This window comes from Thermobia domestica, chromosome 6 (genome assembly GCF_964235325.1).
Source record: "Thermobia domestica chromosome 6, izTheDome1.hap1.1, whole genome shotgun sequence".
NCBI lineage: Eukaryota > Metazoa > Arthropoda > Insecta > Zygentoma > Lepismatidae > Thermobia > Thermobia domestica.
This window is the reverse complement of record NC_137459.1, coordinates 11519063-11541120: the sequence shown is the minus strand read 5'-3', so window position 1 is coordinate 11541120 and position 22058 is coordinate 11519063. Positions and strand designations below refer to the sequence as shown.

Below are 22058 nucleotides of genomic sequence, written 5' to 3'. Positions count from 1 at the left end.
ATATTGGCCGTTTTCGATTATTTTCGCATGTCAACATTCCCTCCCAGGGATGCTGATTGGCACTAGACTTGGTTTTGACTGGCATTAGAAGTGTCACTATCCACTTCATCTTCCCTGAAAACTATAAATTCGACACTAATATAAGACGTTCTCGATCATATTATATGTCATTATTCCCCTGCCACAGGCGTGCCAGGGGAATAGTACCTACACAGTACCGTTTCTCAGACTATAGATAGCATGTCTTCCAAGTCAAGTTAGAATTGCTCCAGGCATTTCAGAATGATACTGAAAAATTTACGCATACATACATACATAAGTAAATACACACACATATACATACATACATACATACACGTTCATATCCTGATTGATATGTCCGCTTTTCCCACTTGGAACACAGGTTTACGGAATGTATTTTGATTCCTTCCCACTTAGGATACGTCTTTGAACACAAATATAATGATAAAAAATAAATAAGATGCACTGTTTTTTATATATATAAAGTTTGAAACACCTAATGCTCCTAGAATCAAATTGGTATGATTAAAAAGTCCAGTTTGAGGTGGATACTAGGCGTTTTTTTTTTTTTTTTTTTTTTTAAGTAATTTCAAACGAGTCATCCGTTTTTCCGACCCCGAAAACTATAATTCGATACTATTTAACGGCACTGGAAGCGTAACGATACATTTCTGCAGCCCCGTACACCAAGGATTGCACATTAATAGCAATGAATTTCGATAATTTTTGTATGCAGCCCTCCCCAATTCCCAACCTTTTTGGGGTTTCTTACTCCCACAGTGTATTTTCCAGATTACAAATTAAATGTGTACAACGTTTGGTTGAAATAGCTCTAGGCATTCCAGAATTATGATGGAATATACAGTCACACAAGACACATCTATATATCCTAACTAACTAACTAACTATATATATATATATATATATATATATATATATATATAACTACATGAACTGACATAAAATAAAGGGGTACTTCCGTTTGACGTGAAAATTTGAAATTAAGCATGATTGTAGCTCTCCTGGACTAGCCCACATAAAAATTGCCAAAAGTGGATATTTTCAATTTTTAATATGCCTAATGGGGCAATGAAGAAATTGCTTATGCTATTTAAACGGGCCTTTTTTTTTTTGGCTTATAACCTTATATGTATTTTAAGTACTTGGAATTGAAATAGAAACTTGAAATTCGTTATGCTTGTACGTTTTCGTTAGTTACCTAAGTGAATCATCAGAAATAATAATAAAAAAAAAAAAACAAATGTAAAGTGGTTTTATGGGGAACTGAAAAAATTTCCCATGTTATTTATATGGGACGTCTTCTACACCTCAAAATGTTTAGGCGCTCCCGGCAGGATTAGAATGATTACATTTGGCATGATTGTAGCCTTCCGGAACTAACCGACAAGAAAATTGCAAAAGTGAATATTTTTAGTTTTTAAGTGATCTAAAGGGAGGATTAAAAAAAATCCATATTAATTAAATGGACGTTTTCTGGGAATACAAAATGTTATCTTTCAGATAGTTGAAATGCGAAAAGAAACTTGAAATTTGGTAGGATTGTGGGCTTAAGTGGTGCGAGATCGTAGGCCGAGTAAACGCGAGGTCAGGGAGCGAAGTCCCGAGCTGGGTCAAATTCAGGAAATGTTAAGAGCAAATGCAGGAAATTCAGTCTTGATGCAAAGGCTGATATATAAGAGACGCGAGGCCGTAGGCCGAGCAAAAACAGGGGTCTAGTGGCGGAGCCCACAGCTAGCCAAAGGCTAGTCATTTATCTAGATACGAAATTGCAACCATTAAACTATTAGGGAAAAGACGGTGACATTTTGTGCAATGGAAATATCGACAAGGGGGCATTGTGACACTCTGTGATGTCATATGATAAACAGTGTTGCCATCTCAAAATAAAATTTGAATTTTTCAGATGGCTTTCCCTAGAGTTGCTAATGCGAACTAAACGTGTACTTAACCGGCATTGAGAGTGTCATTATTCGTTTTAGCTGCACCAAAATGCATGAATTTGATACTAATACAGTATTGTTAGTTATTATTTCTGCACATTCCTTACTTCTCACGTTCCATTAGATTCCCAAGGCCCTTCAAGGGAGTCTTACTCCCAATATTGGCTAAACTTTAACTTAAAGGACATCGGAACTCTTACTAATCAACTTAGGAGCTCTGAAAGGTATGAAATCGACAGAAATACGTAATTCGACAGACGTCGACGGTCATTTTCGATTATTTTAAATGTCACTAATTCTCCCTAAAGGTGCTAATGGGGATTAAACTTGGACCTTAAAATGTACGGATTTTTATCAAACTCTGGTTTTCAATCGTTTTTATATGCCACTACTCCCAATCTCTTTGGTGGAATAGGTGTTCCTACACCAACTCAGGCTGAAGTTGGACTTAAAGGACATCGAAACTTTCACCAATCAACTTAAGAACCCCAAGAGCTATTTATTTGAAACTAATATCAGTCGGTTTCGTATATACAAGACATTCGGTTTCGAGTTTAGCGGCCTTTTCAGGAGCGAGGCTATATGAGACATGAGTCTACTGTTTAATGTGACCTATGTCAAAGACGCATACCCTAACCGCTTATCCATGAGGAGCTTTATATAGAACATATAAAGAACACATATTGAGAAGATGAACGCTGATTATTATTATTATTATTATTATTATTATTATTATTATTATTATTATTACACTTATCGAAACAACGCATAGTTTATCTTTGAAAGCAAGTAGAAATATGTATATGGAGTGCTCAGTGCACTAATGATTGAAATGTTTCATATATAAAACATAGCATCCAAAAGTTCAGTCAAAGATACTGTAAATAACTTTGATAATGTAAATAACAGTGTTCCCTTTCCCATATGCTTATACTAAGCGTGCATTACTTTATGCCTCACTTTCTCTCAACATTGGTAATTGGATTTACGTCCCTTGTATTCTGAACAATCCATAATAGAATGTTTCTGTAGTTTGTTTTAAATCCATGTATGCGCACATATTTATCGAGAAGTGGTATGTGCGGTGAAAGTTACTAGCAGTGTGGTTGAGATACTAATGGCATATAACGACTAATAGCTAAGCGTGTGTAGCAGATAGATATCCATTTAATTCAGATATCTTGTAATCTATTTGTTATCTTTGAGCTTTCGTTTACTTCCTTAATTCACAAATATATGACTCATAATACATTATTATTACAAAATCATTATATAAGAACCACAATGATGATGTGGATAAGGCTTCTACCGATTGATTGAGCTATCTGGGTTCGATGTCTGGTAGAGGCGGGAACACTTCTTGGAATTATTCTAGTTCTAATGCGGTTCCAGTGTTCACTGTCTTGATAAAGTTGGTACCTGGGACAACCTGAGGTTTAAAGATGGTGGTGACCACACTACCCCTGCAGTTTTTCTCATGAGACGATAAACTAGCCTGCGTAAGTCACGGACTCCCCAGTTGCCTCACGACACTGAATGGATGCGGAAAATGTGAAACAACCGACTGGGAATCGATCTCGGGACAACGTGGACGTGAGTCTAACACTCTATCCACTCTATCCAAAAAATAATCAGGCATAAATTTACGAAACGATAACGAGACAGTGCATGTTTAATGAATGAAGCATTAATGAGAATTTGGTTTTCCAACATTGAAGGAGAGATCAGTAACAAGATCAGGTATACGAATGGCACGGTTATTATAGCTAGAAACGAGAAAAAAGAACTACAGTAGATGATGGATAAAACAGTTGTCACTGGGAGGCAATATTGAACGGAAATCAACATCGAAAAATCAAATGTCAGGAGAATAGCCCGTGGAAATGCACACTTAGATCAGAAAAAAAAAGATAAATAAAATCTTTGAGTTTACGTCCCATGATTGTGCCGGCTAGGCTAAAGAACACCGTGATGATGAGTAATGAATGAAATGTTGGAATGAAGAAACTGGGAGGAAACGGGAGAACCCCGAGGAAACCCACGCACACGGTGTTTGTCAACCACAAAGTTCACTTGGCGAGGGTTGGGTTCGAACCAGGGACCCCAAGCACCAGAGGTGAACGCTCTACCACTGAGTCACCGTGACCCCACACTTAGATCAGAGTAGAATTTCAGAGATCAGAAGAGGTTGATCAGAAGAAACAACTTAGAAGTCTTTTGGCAAGAAACGTTCTCTGCACCAAAGAAATCAGATCAAGAAGAGACATAGCCAAATAAACTTTTTTTTTTTTAAATCGCTCCTAACTGAGAGGTTTAACATTGGACTAGGGAAGAAGCTGGTTAATTAATATTACATTTTAGAATTCTGAGACTTAAACATTACGGAAATTTGAGAAGATATACTTAGAGAGTTTCGAAACGTAGCTTTGGGGGAAGATAACATAAACGAAGAGACTAACAAACGAAGACGTTTCAAAACGGGTAAGAAAGAAGATGACACTTTGAGACACTTTTCGCCTTCCTTCGTAGTGCCAAGAAATAGTCTTCTTCATAAAGCCATAGAGTGAGAAATGAAAGGAAACGATGGAGTGAGGGTACGAAGTGAAAAATCTTTGAGTTTTACGTCCCACGATTATGCCGGTTAGGCTAAAGGAGACGGTGATAATGAGAAATGAGTGAAATGGTGGAATAAAGAAAGTGGGAGGAAACGGGAGAACCCCGAGAAAACCCACGCACACGGTGTTTGTCCTCCACAAAGTTCACTTGACGGGGGCTGGGATCGAACCCGGGACCCCAAGCACCAGAGGTGAACACTCTACCACGGAGCCACCGCGGCTCCAGGGTACGAAGTGATCGATGATTTGAAAAACAGTACAAAATATTTGGAGTTAAAAGGGGTAGCTGAAGATTGGTAAATGTGGGAGAGACATTTCCGGACCTGAACCTCAGAAGGAAACCACAAACTTCGGTTGTACCTGCTGAGAGGGAGAGTACTTAATAATAATAATAATAATAATAATAATAATAATAATAATAATAATAATAATAATAATAATAATAATAATAATAATAATAATAATAACAATGAACTGCCTATGACAATAAGCCAAACGGGTAAGCCGTACCTATGATTTTTTTTTTTTACAGCATCTGTCCGCGAATTGAATGAACAATTCTTAAATTTATTGATTTTTTCTTACCTTTTATTGTGCGATTTTACCGAATTTAATATATATTCAAATAATATATATTCAATGAATTTAAGGACTTTAATTGTTCTAAAAGCATTAGCAGAGAGGGTAAATAAAAATTGTTTACCATTACAAATTAAGTATTATTTTACGCGTGTTGTGATTATCGAAATATAACTCAGACATCTTGTTGATTTTTCAATGCTATATTTTTTTAATGGAAAACAAAAGCTCATTCATTGGTATTGATAATTGGATTTTTTTTTTGTTTTACCTTGCATTCACTCGTCATTACACATTTAAATAAATAGCTCTCTCGAGTAGCGTTTACTGTGCTCATCCTCCGGGCATTTTAACGCCATTGCGGAGAATTACCATTCCCAATGATGTTAAACAAGGGATAATTCAAAACTGCTGCATCCGTTTTAGTTAGAGAAGCCTTTGACACAATTCTGCTAAAGCAACCCATTCATAAGTGCAACATGGATTTGCACATGTATTAGCATAAAGTGTTGCTAACAAGAGAATAAAGACTATGTTTCAGATATTTATCTTAGTTTATATTGAGAGTATAGGCCTATATTTTAGAAAACGATATATTGAAGTTATTTTGTGCATTATTCTGAATACCAGCTTTGCTAATTGTTCTATCTAGGATAAAATGGAGTAAATTTTAAAATGCAATTGCCTAAATACAATTGCAATTAAAGAATTGATAGTGTTATGTACCTCAAGATCTAAAGGTAGGACAAATATAGGTTGAAATACTATTTATGAAGTATTGTCTACAGCGTGGGGCCGCACACACTGGATGGAATCCGCTGGTACTTCTAAAGACTTCTAAAGACTTCCTAACTCAATATACATTTGTACATTTTTTCAACAAAACTATACCTGTTTAAGAGGGAAATGATTGCCGTAACAAGACAATTTGATATTGTACTAGTTATAAAATTATTATTATTAATATTATTATTATTATTATTATTATTATTATTATTATTATTATTATTATTATTATTATTATTATTATTGAAAATATAGGTGATACAATTACTTGGGTGCAGAATAATGCCCGCTCAATACTACATCGGTAGTGCCTAGTAGTATTGGACCTCCCCCCCCCAAAGTTCGGACCTCTCCCAACAAAATATTTCTGCGTGCGCGCCTACTACGTCGTACTGTTTGATATCTGATTTTCGTCTAACTTCAGACGAAAATTTGTCGTTAAGAACCTGATATACTAAAAATAATACAAAATTTGCCATTTTTTTTTTTTTGCTTTTTTTTCATAAGTGAAAGGAAATAATGAAATGAAACAATAATCATATAGAGTAACCAGTTAATTGTCTCCATTTTTGTCCACACTCACATTTCGAAAGCTTCCAATCGTGTTTCATATATATATATATATATATATATATATATATATATATATATATATATTGTATTTTATGTTAGTAGTATTTTATGTTAGTATTGATTAATTTATAATGGTACAGCATTCAATCACATTCTTTAGTTACAATTCTAAAGTATATTTCTGCTAGCATAGGGCTCTCACAAGAAGTGAACGCATTTCCAGTGCAAACAGATGGAATTTCTGGCAACAAATGTTCTCTAATTAAGACTACGTAAAGATCTTGCCTCCCTTTCTCAACGTTCCATACAAAATATGTGGTTAAAGCCAGCAACTAATTACGTCACTAAACACAACTTAGCTATAAGATGAAATTATAAATTTTATACTCCGAACCACATGCTCTAAAATATAGCATCAGTAATTGAAATCAGCTGGAATCTGTCCCTTCTCTTTGTTTGCCTCTCTGTGTTTAACAGATTCTACAGATTGTACAACATGAAAAAGCTTGACAGTTTAAAAAAAGAAGTTAGAACACCAGATATATGTTCTATTTAATATTTGTTCCATTATTTTCCTTAATTTAATGCAAGAGAATTAAAAATAATAATTATAGAGGAGCAAGCATTCTTTTTGTTGAGGGTGTAGAGTAGGCATATTAACCTCGTGGCCAACATGCGGCTCTTAACTATTTTTGCGGCCCCCATTAAAAAGTTGAAATTCGACATAATTCCGGAACTAACTCATAGCAAAATTCCCAAAAGTGAATATTTTTTAATTTTTCAGTGGTCTGAACAAGGCATAAAGAAATTCGCCATGTTATTTAAAAGGGCCTTTTTTTGGACCTATACTGTCATGTTTTAGGTACTTTCAATTAGAATAAAAGCGTGAAATCCGGTATCCTTTTACGGTTTCGTTGGTGCTATCAAAGTGAATTACTAAAAAAAAAAAAAAAAAAAAAAAAAAAAAAAAAAATGGTTTTATGGGGACCTGAAAATTCTATCGATGTTATTCAAATGGAACACCTTTTACACCCCAAATTTATTGGGCACTTCCTGTAGGACTACAATGATTAAATTTGACATTGTAGCTTTACGGGACTAACCGACAGAAAAATTGCCAAAAGTGGATATTTTTTAAGTTTCAGGGGATCTAAGGATGCGATGAAGAAATTCCCATGATATTTAAATGGACCACTTTTTGGACCAATAATCTCATATTTTAGGTACTTAAAATTGGAATAATAACTTGAAATTTGGTATGCTTGCACGTTTTTGTTAGCGTTGACTTAGTAAATCGCCAAAAGTAAAAGTATCCAACTGTAGAGTGGTTTTATTGGCAAGGGTAAAATCTTTCCCATGTTCCTCTAAGAGATCTTGTATACCACAGAATGTTTAAGCACATCCGGCAGAATTAGAATGATGAAATTTGGCATAATTGTGGCCTTCCGGGACTAACCCACAGGAAAATTGCCAGAAGTTAATATTTTTAGTTTAAACTGGTCTGAAGGGAGGATAAAGAAATTCCCTTGTTATTTAAATGGGTGCTTTCTTGGGATGCAAAATCTTGTCTTTCAGATTGTTGAAAAAAAAAAAAGAGAGAAACTTGAAATAGAATTGTGAATTTAAGACATGCGAGGCCGTAGGCCGAGTAAACGCGGTGGTCAGGGGGCGAAGCTCCTAGCTGGGCCAAATTCAGGAAATGTAATTAAAGAGCAAATGCACTAGATTCACTCTTGATGCAAAGGCGATGCATAAGAGATGCGAGGCCGTAGGTCGAGCAAATATGGGGGTCTGGGAGCTGAGCATTAGCTAGCCAAAATCTAGTATATAATATAAAATTGAAAATAACTATGTGACTCCTAATCTCTTGAACCATTAGAACGATCTCGATCTAATTTCTGACGTAGATGGGGTTCTGGTTTTGGGGTGTTTTTATCTAATTATTTTGACGTTAGAACTTAGGGAGCAGGGAAGTAATTTAAAAAAATATAAAAAACTTAATAACTTTTGACCCAAATCACCAATTTCGAACAAATTTTTAACATAAATGAAGTTTGAGCCTGATATGTTTTTCTAATCATTTCTCTTTGCCAGAGCAACGTAGAGGAGGGAGCTATAAAAATCAATATTAATAAATACTAGCCAAAGGCTAGTTAATAAATATAAAAGTGACTAGGTTTTTGACATAATAACTCTTGAACCACCCACCCAATCTCAATGAAATTTGTAGATCAAATTCGTAACTGGAAATGTTTCTTCTTTTATTTATATATAATTTCACTTTGACGGTAGAACCTAGTGGCGGTAGAGGGGTTTGGGGAGATGGAAATAAAAACAAATGAAACTTAGTAACACAAAACCGATCGCAATCAAATTTTCAACATAGATGAGGTTTAAGTCTGGGGTGTTTATTGTCACATCACTTTGACGGTAAACCTTAGGATCGGGGATGGGAGGGGGAGATATATAAAAATGAATAAAACTTAATAACTCTCGAACCACCCGAGCAATCTCCACCAAATTTTTAATGTGAATGACATTCGGGCCTGGAATTATTTTTATTATTTTAATTTGACGGTGCAATTTAGGGAATGGGGAGCGGACGAGACATTTATAAATGATCGAAAACGAACGATATTATTGCCGAATCTATAGTTTTCGGGGTCGCTGAGATGAACAGTGACACTTCCGGTACTGCTTAGATCCAAACTCAGCTCTGCAGTTTGGGTGAGAAGGAGGAGAGCTGTATATAAAAACGATCTAAAATGACCAATATTAGTGTCGAATCCATAGTTTTAACAGGTTGCTGAGATGAACATGACACTTCCGATCCTGTTTAAATCCAAATTCAGACTCTCAACTTGGGAACGGGAAGGGGGATATATATGATTGACATTATTGAAATTAAAAATGTCAGTGTCGAATCCATTATTGTAGGTGACGCTGAGATGAACAATGACACTTCTGCTGCCGTGCCCCGCAACGTGGTGGAGCGGAGGGAAGAGATATATAAAAATGATCGAAAATGACCGATATGTGAGTCGAATCGATAGTTTTCGAGGTCACTATGATGAATAGTGACACTTCCGATGCTGTTGAAATCTAAATTTAGTCATTCAACATGGGAGAGGATGGGTGAGAAATATAAAAATGACCGACCTCAAAAAGCGCTTTAGTAATAGTAAAAAGTGATTGATTAATTGAACATTTTGCTTTTGCTTTTTTTCTTAATTTAACCCTGCAAGGGGGGTAATTGATGCTAGTATATATCTAAAACCTCTGTCCGGAAGGTTGAGTGAATGTCCCTATATTTCGAATGGATTATTCTCTTAACCTATTAGTGCCCAGAATTCCCCACTGGTATTTTGAAAGTTTTTTTTTTTCACCTATTTGGTCCTAATAATACTTTAAAATTAGATATTAGAATATTAATATATATATATATATATATATATATATATATATATATATATATATATATATATATATATATATATATATATATATATTTGTTCTTTTCTTGATTTTTAGCCCGGCAACTTAAATTGCCAACAGGCACATACGTATTCAGAAAAGGGAACATTTAAAAAAGTTACAATTTTGAGGGAGAAAATATACTTCAGAAAACATAACTATTAAAATCAAATTAATCCTTCCTTTTCAGACCTTCAATCCTTCCTTCTGGAGTCTTTCAAAACAATCCAGTTGAGTATTTCTCCTCAAAACACATTGTACCCCTCCCCCCCAAAAAAAGAAAACAGTGTTAACCTCGCGTCAATATATAATACAAAGAAAATGGAACGATGCTATGACGAAACATACTCCAAAGTAACTTCACGGTTAAAACCAGCAATGCCAATCCATAAACTTCTGCGCTATGACGAAAAAAATTGCCATGGAAACTTAAGTTGCCAAAGGAACGCAATGGGTTAATACTTCACGAGTTTACGAAAATGAAACTCAGTATAAGATCTCACTTCTAAAAGCAAATTAACATACGCATATGCCTTACAATCTGGAAAACAATACTGTGGAGGGAAGACACTCCTAGGCAGGCGGGAAAGGGGAAGATGTAGAAATAAAAAGAAAATAAACAGTGTTAATGTTGAATCCGTAAATTTCGTGGTCGCTGTGATGAATAGTAGCATTTCTGATTCCGTTCAAGTTCAATTCTGCATTGTCATGAAGGTTGAAGTGTGAAAAATGATGTGTCAAAATGACCAATAGTAGTATCGAATCCATAGTTTTCGGTATCGCTAAACTGATTGAAACAGTCCCAATGACATTTGAGCCTAAGATTAGCGAATAAGGGACATAGCAGCTGGTACGCGAACTGAGAGTGGCAACGCCAAAGACGTTCTCTCCGTAATTTTATTATTTCACTCATATTGAGAGAGACAACTGTGAAGGCATTGCTATTACTTGTTTATTTATTTACTGCACTTATATTGACTGGATCAACGCCGAAGACGTTATTCTTTTATTTATTTATTATTTGCTTCACCCATATCTTCATCTTCAAATATGATATATTGCGCATACCTTACATTCCCCTGTTACGAGCGGGTATTTTTTACGTAGTATATATATTAATGAAAAATAAAAGATATAATTATTACAAAGTTGAATAGTGAGTAAAATCATTCGAGATCTAGACACACTTTTAAACTTATGTTAAATTCGGGCCGCGGTGGCTCAGTGGTAGAGCGTTCACCTCTGGTGCTTGGGGTCCCGGGTTCGATCCCAGCCCCCGCCAAGTGAACTTTGTGGTGGACAAACACCGTGTGCGTGGGTTTTCTCGGGGTTCTCCCGTTTCCTCCCACTTTCTTCATTCCACCATTTCATTCATTTCTCATGATCACCGTCTCCTTTAGCCTAACCGGCATAACCGTGGGACGTACAACTCAAAAATTTCATTTCATTTTTATGTTAAATTCAAAACAAGTTCACAGCAACCGATTTTGAGTTGAGTTGAGTTGATTTTAGTTTAGCGTCCCCTTCAGCAGCGAGGCTATATGAGACGTGGACCTACTGATTAACGTGGAATCCGAACCACATGAGCTCCCGCCGGGAATCGAACCCGGGTCTTCCACGCCAAAGGCGCGTATGCTAACCGCTTAGCCACGAAGGAGCTCTGGAACCGATTGTGTACGAAACGTCTGCCGAGAAGCCTTAGTGGTTGAAGAGTAAATTTGAAGAAAGGTTATGCAACGTCAGATCTATCTAAAATGATCTATTCCTTTTTTCTGTCCTTTCATCAACAGATGTTGAGCAAGTGTCAGTGCATAATAAAGTTGAAATTAATAGAAACTCAGTACGAATTAACTCTAAAGCAAAAATTCACTGAAGTGGGTATATCTAAATGTTTACTATGCATGCCTTCATAGCTCCCAGAAATCCTCAAATTTGCGTCGTATGTGTTTCGTAGTACGAGTCAGTATCAAAATGTTTTATTTTATTTTGTATTTACTTATTTCCACGTATGAAAAGGAATAAATTCCTAGTGAGATTCTGCGTAGCATATATACATGTATATCTGACTCTTTTTCTGAAGGGGGCCGCGGTGGCTCAGTGGTAGAGCGTTCACCTCTGGTGCTTGGGGTCCCGGGTTCGATCCCAGCCCCCGCCAAGTGAACTTTGTGGTGGACAAACACCGTGTGCGTGGGTTTTCTCGAGGTTCTCCCATTTTCTTCATTCCACCATTTCATTCATTACTCATTATCACCGTCTCCTTTAGCCTAACCGGCATAACCGTGGGACGTAAAACTCAAAGATTTAATTTCATTTTTCTTTTTCTGAAAATCGCTAGTTCGAGCACCTTATCTCCAGACAACAGAAAGTTGGTTGGAGGAAGAGATGTCAGGTGGCATGAAAAGAAGCTTTAAGTTTTACGTCCCACAGTATTTCGGCTGGGCTAAAAAAGATGGTGATCATTAGAAATAAATGAACTGGTAGAATGAAAAAAAGTGGGAGAATTCCGAGAAAATCGACGCACATGGTGTCTCTCTATAACAAAGCTCACTTGGTGCGAGCTAGGATCAAACCAGGGTCCCCACGCACCAGAGGTTAACGCTCTACCAATAAACCGCCACGTCCCTTGGAAAGAAACAATAGATATTTATCTATTATACTGATTACCTTTTGTTAATTTAATTTTCTTTAGAGAACTGCATTATTAAGTAAGACTCTAATGATATCTTGCCCCACTTGAAATACTGAGTTTGACATCCCTATAGTAGAGGCATAATGTGCACGACATGAATTTAATGTTACAATATTTAGTTGTTGTTAATACATTCAGTTGCAGACAAACAACTCATGCCAAGTTTTGCATCAATATAAGTAAACAAAATGTAATATTCAGTTTCTTTCCCTCGCTTATTCCCTGTAGACCAGATAAATGGAGGGCAATTGCAAGGGGATACTTGTTCGTTATTGGTTGTAGGCTTTCCTTGTGAGCACCATGGTTAAACGAGATTCCACAGTTTAAGGTAAATTACTAACCTCCGTAATGTGCTCAAGTTTTGAAATATTATTTTATCCAGAAAATAGTCTCAAATCATGTTTACCAAAGACGCACACACTAGCCACTAGACCAGCCGGTAGGGCATAAATGCAGGAAAATAATAAGAAACTTTTGAGTCCACTACAAGTTAGATGGCTTTGATCATAAAGAGGGTCATTTTAAGTTTTGAATAAAAATGGAATGAAATTTTTGAGTTTTACGTCCCACGGTTATGCCAGTTAGGCTAAAGGAGACGGTGATGATGAGTAATGAATGAAATGGTGGAATGAAGAAAGTGTGAGGAAACGGGAGAACCCCGAGAAAACCCACGCACACGGTGTTTGCTCACCACAAGGTTCACTTGGCGGGGGCTAGGATCGAACCCGGGACCCCTAGCACCAGAGGTGAACGCTCTACCACTGAGCATTCACGGCTTTACTTTAAGTTTTGATATAAGTAATTAAAAAAATGCGTCGTGGGATTATTAAAAAAAATTATGAATGTAACACTAACTGTCAAATTTAATGCCAACTATTTAGACCTATTCAACAAAACAGTTAGAATTGTACATCTCCAACATTATTTAATATCTATCCAAAAGAAATAGTAAAAAAAAAAAAAAAACGTACATAATTAAGACGGCATTTCGGTAGGAGGTAGAACGATTAGATGTACAGATGATATGGCGCTTGTTGTGGGATCTGAAAAGAAAATCAACAGAGGATGTTAGAAAACTTGAAGAAAGGCTGTGAAGAATATGGAGTAAAAATAAATGTTAAAAAGACAAAAGACATTGAGACTGGAACAAAGCGGTCGGTGTCAAATATAAAAGTAAGAATGCAGAAAATAGAATAGGTGACTAGTTTTCGATACCTTGGTAGCATTATTAGTGATAATATGAAGTGTGAACGAGAAATAAGAAGCAGGGATAAGAATGGCGAAAAAAGCCTTTAGGAGGAAGAAAATATTATTTTGTTGGACCTTGAATAAAGATTTTAGAAAAAGACTCATAAAATGTTTCGTGTGGAGTATTGTATTGCATGGCTCACAAACATGGGCATTACGTAAAAATGATTAAAACGAATTGAAACTTTCAAGATGTGGGTATGGAGAAGAATGGAGAAAAGTGGTAGGGTCGAGCGCAAAACGAATGAGAGGGTGTTAGATATTGTGGTGGAGAAAATAACAATTTTAGATATTATTAAGAAGAGAATGTTAAATTGGTTGGGACATTGGCTAAGAATAAACTGTATCATGAGGGACGTGCTACAGGGTATGTTGACAAGAAAGAGAGAGGAGCAAAGGACACTGCAATTAATGGACGATATCAAAACAGAAAAGAAAAATGTACGTGAAGACGAAGAGCTTAGCAGAATACCTTGAAACATGGAAGCTTCTCAGCTACAGCAAGTGACTTGTCAATAATGGCACAATACCTATGATGATGATCTTGATAAGCGTCGGAAAGGATCAAAGTTGTTAAATTTATGGTTACTCACAAATGTTTATCTGTGTAACTATTAGTTTTCTAAGTCAATTTATTGTATATATTGAGTCGAACGTGTTTTTGTTTACTAGCATACTATAATGTGGCTCGGGACGGTAGAGCGGTTCTGTAGCCCAGTTCTCTTAGAAAGAAGATATAGCGTAATGGGGAGCTATATACCCTGTGAGGGTGGCTCTTGCATGCTAGACTATGTACCCGCCAAAAGAACCGGGTTCAAACCCCATTCGTGATTCGAAGGCAAATTCTGTGTTTCATAACATCAGTGCTTCATAAGGATGTAAAACATACATATTTAAAACATGTATAAAGGTAACCGAGAGAGTTTTGTCGCTTTTTCACCCATCACCTTTAAACATCGATATGCCACTGAAGACGTACCTGGAAGATAAAAAAATACTCCCCATCAACATCGACAATAAACTGCCAACGTTGTGAAGGGAAGAATGTATCAAGTGCATTTTGCACCTCTACTAGGGATTTGAGGTATCATCCTCTAGGGCGAGTGTCCAAGGAACGGAGCAAGTGATAATCGAACGTCGCATTATTCGTGGAGTATGGTGAATGAAATAGTGAATTCCATCCAAGCGTAGAGTGGTGACCCGAGTCACGATAACCACGTGGGGCTTAGCATTGTTCTGTAATAGGAGGACTTCTTTGTGACTCAGAAGTGCTGGATCCAGAGTTTTGAGCTTTTTTTCCTTGAATACGGCTCAACTGCTAACAGTACACAGTTACATTGATACTCTGACCGGCTGGTAGCAGTTCCCAATGCACGATGCCGCAAACAGTCCACTAAAAGCACATGGAAACCTTCTTCTGGTGCAGTGCTGGTTTTGTCAAGTTTGTAACCGGTTCAAGGAATGCTAACCAATGATGACGGCGCGGTGGAGCTTCATACAGGACAAACTTCTCATCGCATGTCAACACTCTGTCTAGAGCTGGCTCCTTCCTCAGATGAGGCAGAAACACAGGTGTCTGCTCGCGTTGCCTTCTTGTCCGGAGTCAAATCATGTGGGACCCATCGACCCAACTTGTAGTGCTTCCCAAGTTGACGGAGGTGCTGCCGAATGCTTTTTCCACTCGCACTGAACTGTAGTCCCCGTTCATCACTTATCTGGCCACTGTTCGCCTCAATTGCTGTCTGAAGATCTTCATTTTGTGCATGTGTTGGTTTTTCGGCACATGGTGCGTCTTCGAGTGTTTCGCCACCATCGTTACAACTTGTTAAATCACCGCTGTACTGTCCGCGTAGTCACGACACCCTCATCAAAGGCCTGGCATATATTCTGCTCCGCTGCAGCGACATTTGAACCCAGTTTGAACTCGTGTAGCATATGAGGTGCGGCAATTAAATAACGAGACTGGTATCATAAATGTGATGTATTGCAAAAGGAAGTTACAAATGACTGTTACCCACCTCAATATACTCCCCTCCCCTATCAATACTCCGCTGCATACGTGCCTTCCATTGTTCAAAGCAATGCTGTAGGTAATCAGATGCCACTCTGTTCAACAACTCTGTCGTTTTTCGTTTCACCTCTTCCACAGACTGAAAATGTGCCCATTTCAATGCATTTTTCACTTTTAGGAATAGATAAAAGTCACAGGGAGCCAGGCCTGGGGAATACGGAGGATGGTCGAGCACAGGAATGCGCTTGGCTGCTAAAAGCTGCTTCACAGAAAGGGGATTATGGGCAGGCGCATTGTCTTGGTGGAGTATTCATGTATTGTTATTCCACAAATCCGGTCTCTTCTTCCTTATTCTTTTTCTCACCTTGATTAGGACTTCTTTGTAGTAGGTCCGAATCACCGTTTGACCCTGAAACATCCATTCAGTCATGATGATACCCCTGATATCGAAAAAAAAAAAAACGACGAGCATTGCCTTCACTTTCGACTTGCTCATTCGAGCTCTTTTTTTTTATTTCATTATTGGCGATTCATGCAAGCCTACAAAGAAAAGAAAAGCTTTCATATCATAAAACAAACAGTGTCTGGTCATGAAGGTTCAAGATCAACAACATATCATTAGCTACCTCCCCCACGATCCTGCGCGACAGGAGGTGGGCAGGCTCGTTATTTAATTGCCACACCTCGTACACTCCCTTATGACACTCTGTGGAGATCCCATGTTTACTCTGTCCTTATGCAAGTTCACGGTGTAACTGAACTGCCACAACCAGGTAGTATGTTGGATTTGGATATACCCACACCAACAAGTGACCTTCGTCTTTTCTCCATACGCATTCAACTCGCGGTATGAGGGTTAATTGAACATATATCTACACAAAAAACGACTCAACTTTCTTGGTTACCGTTATAGTATAAACTTATTTTCTACCTGGTAGTTCGAGTGCTTTGCTAAGGGAGTAATGCAATCCATTAACCACAAAAAATAAAGAAAAAAAGAAAAGGAAATAAAGACCGATTGAAGATGAGAGAATGAGTTTATAATAATATACTAGCATATATTACCCGCTTCGCTATGTTGAAATGAAAATTCAAAGGCACAATTCCGTATCTCATGTGTTTAGTACCCGTGAAATATGCTGTTTTCGTTTTTAATGGCATCGATTTAAGCAGCATCTGAAAGATCATTGATCATTCCGGCGACCCCGAAAACCATTGATTCAACACTAATATTGGCCATTTTCGATCATATATATATATATATATATATATATATATATATATATATATATATATATATATATATATATATATCCCCCTCCCCCAATTGGCGGGGCTGATTTTGGATTTACACCCGATCGGAAATGTAACTGTTCATCTGAATGATCACGAGAACTGTGGATTAGACAATAATATATGTCATTTTCGATCATTTTTAAATGTTTATCCCCCTCCTCTACGCTGTATCCTCTCCCTCTCCAACTGTCAGGGCTGAACTTGGATTAAAACAGCATCAGAAATGTCACTGTTTATCTCATCGACCCCCGAAAACTATGGATTCAACACTATTATCGGCCATTTTTTTTTATCATTTTTAAATTTCTCTCTCCCTCCCCTCCCCTCCTTTGCATTGTCAAAGTGAATAGCCTAAAGTAATTCGCGCCTCTAAACTTGAAAATTTGATTGAGATCGGTCGGATAGTTCAGGAGTTATTAAGTTACAAAACTAGGCACTTTCAGTCTTACATAAATTGTTATATATATATATATATATATATATATATATATATATATATATATATATATATATATATATATATATATATCCCACTCCTTCTCCTCCCCTACGTTGCTCCGTCAAATTTAAATAAAAAAAAAAACAATTCCAGTTTTGAACCTCATCTATGTTTAAAATTTTGATGAAGATCGGTCTAGTGGTTCAGGAGTTATTAAGTTTGATTTATTTTGTATAACCCTTCCTCCTCCCACAGCCCGCAGTTCTACCATCAAAGTGAATAGCCTAAAACCAGCCCACCTTGGACGTCATCTATGTTACAAATTTGATCGACATCGGTCAGGCGGTTCAGGATATTTAGAGTCACAAACATAGTGATTTTCAATTGTATATATATAGATTGTAGTGTCTTCCGTTCCTTCTGTTTATCAGATGTCTTAAAATACATATGGTGGCTCTGTGGTAGAGCGCTTACCTCTGATGCATGAGGTAATTTGTTCGATCCCCGGCCAAGTAAGTTTGTGGTAGGCAAAATCGCATCCTTGCATTTTGTCGGGGTATCCCTATTCCCCCTCACGTTTCAGACAACCTGCTACATAAAATTGACTCTCTCTTTTGGGACAAAACACGAAGGCCCAAGGGATGTGTATGGAGGTAGAAGCTGAACACTTTCTCGAATTCGACACTCATGGAGATTATGTACTGAGTACCGAGCTACGGCTCCTTTATTTACCCAGGTTACCTTAGGTTTCCATTTTAAAGAAACTGAGCGAATCTGAGAGCACATTTCAATGAGGGTAAGAACGAAAAAAAAAAAAATCTCGCCTCCACCTCGATTAAACCTGGGGCGCCCTGCTAGTAGGTAGACACCATAGAAACTACGGTACACCGCCTATCTCTCTCTCTCTTTCTCTTTGTATATCTCTGCCTGTCTCTTTCTCCTTGTCTCTCTTTGACTCATAATCAGCAGCATCATTTCAGGTTTTGCTTGATGGGGCAAAACCCCTTGTTATAAGTAAAATTTCGCGTTTTTCACTGATTTACCTACTATTATTTTGATGAAATCTATATAAATCTCAAATTCAGGGAGGTAATTTCCCCCTGCCCCTCTAAATGACGCTCCTGCTCTGAATTTCCCTTTTCCTCTCTCTCTCTCTCTCTAATGCAAATTTCTACCTAATTAATTAATGGTTATTTAAGGCACTCAGACTTTAAAACGAGCATCACGTTAAGAATATGAATTAGCTCCTTTGATGCGGATACTCAACATACAAACGTGGCCCCGTGTAGCGTAGTCGCTAACGCTCTTGCCCTTGGTGTGTGAAGTTCCGGGTTTGATTCCCGATTGCAACATCCGGTCGAAAAAGTGTAAAAGCATTTTCAGGTTAGCCATTCTCAATGAGGTTTCCCTGGGTTTTTCTCATTCCCACCAGACACATGCCGAAATGGTACCTAGCATATAGATGATAAGGTCGCTTCTTTCCTTTTCCTAATCCTTTCTTCCTTCCCTTTCATCGGATAGTGTAATGGCCGAGGGATATCGTCCCTCATATATGACAGGCTGACATGTCCACAGATCCCGAAAGCCCATAAATTCTAATCCTAATTTGTAACTATACATGGATAGAGCAAACATGACGATTTTGCATTAAGATTGTAACCGAAGTTTGCCTGAGCAAAACTTGAATCAATTTCATAGTCTTATACAATGATACGCGACGCAGTGATGGGGGACAGTACTAAGGTATTACGATGTGCAACTGGGAAGTTACCTTTGAGGTAATATTAACAATAGCAAATACGTAACTATCAGTAAGTCGGAAATCTTAAGTCCGCTCAGCTAAAAAAAAAAAAAAGTCTAAAATAAGCCTCAGGAAAAGTTTGTTTTGAAGAAAAAAAGTGATAGAATGCAATTGCAATGAGATGAAAGTTCATAGAGTACTGCTGAAATTAACCCAGAACACACTCCAGAAACTACAACACCACTCTCAAGTTGTCTTCTGTTTTTGCAGAATACTTATCATTAAGAAACTATTTATTTTATGTTGGTGTTCAAGAACAATTAAAAACTAAGAACTTTTACTGAAGTGTCCAAAAAATAATTCGGCATAATTTCGAACGGACAAAACTTAAATATTGTTGGATTGGAACAAACACTCATTTTTTTTTCTCATTGCACAAGTTATTAATTGTTTACGTTACTATTTTACTTACTAATGTTCTGGTTCTAGATTAAACCAACGTCTATTTCCTTCTACCTTTCTGTACAGGTTACGTTTTCGTTAATTTCCGCAAATTTCCCATGTTTGCGTACTAGAAAATGTTTTCAAGAAACATATACGTCCCCTCTATTAAAGCAACATCTGAGTTGTTTAAGAGCAAACAACTTTTTCGAAAAAAAAAAAAAAAACTTTTTGTTTTTATGTTTGTAGGTAGAGTGACTGAAATTAAATTCAATGTATGCTCTTAAGATTTCTCACCAGAAACTAGATAATTTAATTAAAAGAGTATTTTAGATTTTTTTTTGTATACATACACAAAAACAAATACTTCAGATGTTATAGATTTAAAAAGAAATAACGGGTTACATTTACGAACACACACGCAAAAAGAAACAATTGTCTTTTTATATGTACACATATGATTTTAAGTTACCAATTTTCTGTTAGTACACTAAAATAAAACATCAAAGTCTTCATTTTTAAATATTTCATATTTGTAATTTAACTATTTAGAAACAAAATGATATGTTCGTTCTGTCTTAAGTGTGATTTAGTAATGCAGAAATAATATATATTGGAGATGCATAATCCTGAATTATATGTGATGCGTTCATATTAATTCAACTTCAATGTGCTTGGTAACCACCCATACGAACTAGAAGCACAAACAAACGAAGATGCTAGTTTAATTACTTCTTTGTGGTTGACAAAAGTCTGTCGAAAACAAGCATTTTCTAAAAGCGTTTGAAATTCGAAAATGAATCAGTGTAAATCGAAGTAAAAAATAAGTAAAATACGGTGCAAGCACGTGGTTAGGTTTGACCAAGATTAAACTTAATGTTCCATTTCTGCTCGTAAAGAAACGCTTTCTGATCACAATAGCAATATTTTATTTATTTCAACCGTCATTATTTCAAGAAAAGGAAATATAAAATCTGAAATCCTCGGAATGTTTGTATCAACGACGACCATTACTTCTTCGCTAAGATAGATGATGATGGATTATGAACAATACTAATTGGTTAAACTAGAGGCTTCTGCAATTCTATGTTTAATTAACGCAATCCTTATTTTATTATTATATTTATCATGTTACTTTGATATATTTTTTGGTAAGAAACAATAGTACCAAAAGCAATGCATTTCAACATTTGGAACAACTGGTATGGAATGTAATACAGAAACAGACATACCATGTTTGTTTCTAATTGACTCACCATAAAAGCTACTTGTTCATAACGAATAAATGTTATGCCAGGAACTGCAGATTTGATCTAGAAAACTAAAGCTATATTTAAATAATCTTAGGACATGTCTTACCTCTCTCTCCAGCAACCCTCTGGCTCTGCCAATCCTCACTGTTGATGACCACTTCCGTCGTAGCAGAGACGTCTTATCACCACAACTTCTTATACCGTACTGCACAAGGGGCGTATGTTGGTTGAGTATGAATAAGGACGCCGATGAGGCGTCGTAAACAACATTGACAGTAAGGTGCTGCTCTCTGCGACGCTGATAAGAATCATGTACAGTAGCAACAGTAGCTTTGACTGGGCATTAAAAAAAAGCCGCCATATTGGATGAATGGACGTCAAACTTTTTAAACTGTACGTAAATGTAGGAGGCCTAGGTGCTTCTTCCTGTCACTTTTTTCAAACATAAATGAGACACTTACCAAATAAAAAAAAAGGTTACATATAATTGGAAAAATTATAATGAATTTCTTACATTCATACGTGTCGTTTAATATTTTGGCATAGATGATAAAATAACGTATCATACACATAGTTTCCTCTATATTTAATATAAAACTATATTGTTTATCTCCATTGCAAAATATATTGTTTTCAAGATTTTTTGTTTTGTTTTTGTTTTTAGATGTACAATGTTGTAAAAAGTCAGTCTATATTTTCTGCCTTTCATGTTGAGTCCGACTTAACTTGATTAAAAAAAAAAAAAAAACAGTCTTCATTATATGCAAAGGGCACTTCTAAATATTGTTTACAGCACACGGGAGGTTAACCTCACCATTGTCAAAAAGGAAACTTCAGTATTCAATTCCTCCGAATCACTTTTTTCAAAGTCACAGTTTGAAAGCATGGGAAAATGAACTTCCGAGGTTCAAAACTACTAGCCATTGAGCTG

At 36.6% G+C, this 22058-nt stretch overlaps 1 protein-coding gene across 2 annotated transcripts in view; it reads right to left on the bottom strand.

The window, feature by feature from the left end:
- Positions 1–21395, bottom strand: part of LOC145687634 (uncharacterized) — a 29154-nt gene extending 7759 nt beyond the window's left edge. The window contains exon 1 of one of the 2 annotated variants that reach the window (XM_081761099.1): positions 21234–21395. The gene's annotated coding sequence lies outside the window, so the exon portion shown is untranslated. Of the gene's footprint in view, positions 1–13669; positions 13739–21233 lie in introns of those variants that run through there. The other variant, XM_081761100.1, reaches the window with a different exon arrangement.
- Positions 21396–22058: the final 663 nt, after the last annotated feature.